The sequence below is a fragment of the Eschrichtius robustus genome, chromosome 11 (assembly GCF_028021215.1).
Source record: "Eschrichtius robustus isolate mEscRob2 chromosome 11, mEscRob2.pri, whole genome shotgun sequence".
NCBI lineage: Eukaryota > Metazoa > Chordata > Mammalia > Artiodactyla > Eschrichtiidae > Eschrichtius > Eschrichtius robustus.
In genome coordinates this window covers 42,661,314-42,663,950 of record NC_090834.1, presented here as the reverse complement: position 1 = coordinate 42,663,950, position 2,637 = coordinate 42,661,314, and the positions used below count along the sequence as shown (strand labels likewise).

Genomic DNA, 2,637 nt, shown 5'->3' with positions numbered 1-2,637 from the left:
GAGATGCATTCACCCCAAACCAAACAGCTTTTGAAGGAGAAGTGGAATCTGGGTTCCAAAGGCTGTGCTCTTAACCGTTCTGCCAGGACGATCCTCTTCTTTGAAAGGTGAGGCCTGAGGTTCTCACAGCAGAATCAGCCTGGCATCATTCCTTCATTTCTTTACTGTACGGACACGTCGCACGCTTCACGGTAACAGATACTAGGGTCAGTCAGACCCCGTCCCTACCCTTGAGGGCACGTGGGCTAGAAGTAGAGAAGCAGAGTGGGCGGTAAAACCCCACAACACTTGACAAATGCTATCAAGGGGGGTGTGGAAAACACCCCTTGGCATATTGTATAGGAACACAGAGAGGGAAACTTCACAGAAGAGGTCGCATTTGGGTTGGCTTCTCATTTACCAGATAAAGGGGCCAGAATGGTAGTTGCATTCCAGTCAGGGACCTGCAAGGGCAAATGAATGAAAGTGTGAAAGGTGAAAATATATGGCCCATAGTTCATGGTGAAAAGGAGTGGGCCGGGCCCCATCTCTTCTCGGTTCACCTCCATCCCAGGCCACCTCAGTCATCCTGCAGTCTCCAGGATAAGCCAGCAGTCAGGCAGTAGATACACAAAGACAGTCCCAGACCCGACAGAGCTCCCCATCAAGTCAAAGGAAGGGACAGGTGGAGGTACACAGGTTTGGGGTCAGTGAGGGAAGTCTTGCCCAGGAAAAGAGAACCTGCACTAAGCACCTGCCTTGGTAGGTACTGGGCTAGAGCATTTAATCTAAATTGACAAATTTATTCCTCACCACACATTAGCAAGTAGCTTTGATTTGGTATTCTCCTAATGCTGGATTTTTTTTTTTTAAATAAATCTTTTATTTATTTAATTTATTTATTTTTGGCTGTGCTGGGTCTTCGTTGCTGCATGCGGGCTTTCTCTAGTTGCAGTGAGCGGGGGCTACTCTTCGTTGCGGTGCGCGGGCTTCTCATTGTGGTGGCTTCTCTTGTTGCAGAGCACAGGCTCTAGGTGCGCGGGCCTCAGTAGGTGTGGCTCGCGGGCTCTAGAGCACAGACTCCGTAGTTGTGGCGCACGGGCTTAGGTGCTCCGCGGCATGTGGGATCTTCCCGGACCAGGGCTTGAACCCGTGTCCCTTGCATTGACAGGCGGATTCTTAACCACTGCGCCACCAAGGAAGTCCAAACAGAGTAGACTCCTTTTAAACAGGGCTCATTTAACCGCTTAGGTGAAGCTACCAATAGCCTCAGGGCACCTGCACATCCTGTGTCTATAAGGTACTGGTTTTCATGAAGCCAATTCTTCAGAGCCATTAAGCCATTGATCGTGCCCTTCTCCTCCAGTTCAACCCTCCCCACAGACAGGACCCACCATTCTTAACTATCCACCCAACATGATTACTCCCTTTTCTCAGTAGCTACTTTCAAAGCTGCATTAAATTAACCTTGCTCCAAATATTAAAAACAATTAATTCCAGAATATTCTTTACCTTTCCTTCAATAATCCGATAAACTAAAGAATTCATGTATTTTGCATTGAAAGCATGCTTCAGGGTGGCCATTTCATAAACACAGCATCCCAGAGCCCAAACATCAGACTTATAGTTGTAGGGTTTGTCTGAGAACAATTCAGGGCTCATGTAGTAGGGTGTGCCAATGATGGTGCTAGCCATGTCACAGTGGTTCTCAAGCACTCGGGCAATTCCTAGGTCACCCACTTTGATGATGTTTGTTCTTGTTAGGAAGACATTTTGAGTTTTTAAATCTCGGTGAAGGATGTGTTTTTCATGTAAATACTGCAGAGCCATAGCGATCTGAACAAACCACTTCACCACCTGACTCTCGGACAGAAGCCTCCCTTTCTGCTCTTTGAGCTTTCGGTACAGATCACCTCCTTCGCAGAAGCCCATGACGATGTACAGCAGACCATCCCCTCCCTCCCACGACTCCTTGTAGGTGACAATATTGGGATGCTTCAACTGAGACAAGAGCTGAGCTCCCTGTTCAGCAGCTCGCCGCTCTCGGCTGGAGGCATTTCGGAGGTTCAGCTTTTTGATGACATAACTGCCTGCCGTCCCATCGGTGCCTCACGAGCGTCGCCTCCCCGTAGCTGCCCCTGCCCACGACACGCAGGTAGCAGTAGGCGGTCAGGGGCATGATCCCGGAGCGGGCCCACAGTCGGGATGCGGCGGCAGCGGGGGGGGGCGGGGGGGGGGGGCGCGGCGAGCGGCGGCAGGAGGCCCCCCCTCATTCCACAGAGGAAGTGGTGCCGTCGGCGTCTGAGGCGGCCCTGCCAGGGTGCCAGCGCAGAGGCCCGACCCACCGCGACGCCGCTGCCATAGCGATCCCCGCAGGCACTCCTAATGCTGGATTTTAATTCATGAAGGAAAGACACAAGCCACTTTAAAATTATTTCATTTGCCATAAAACACATATAACATAAATATGTGTAATTTAACCATTATTAAGTGTACAATTAAGAAGCGTTAATTACTTTCACAATGCTGTGCAACCATTATCGTTATCTATTTCCAGAGCTTTTTTAAATCACCCCAAACATAAAATATGTACCCATTAAGCAATAACGCCCTATTCCACATCCTCTCCACCTAGCTCCTGGTAAGCTCTAATCTACT

The 2,637-nt window shown here is 49.6% G+C and overlaps 1 pseudogene; it reads right to left on the bottom strand.

Annotated features, from left to right (window-relative positions):
- Positions 1-361: 361 nt before the first annotated feature.
- Positions 362-2,158, bottom strand: LOC137772181 (serine/threonine-protein kinase Nek4-like; annotated as a pseudogene).
- Positions 2,159-2,637: the final 479 nt, after the last annotated feature.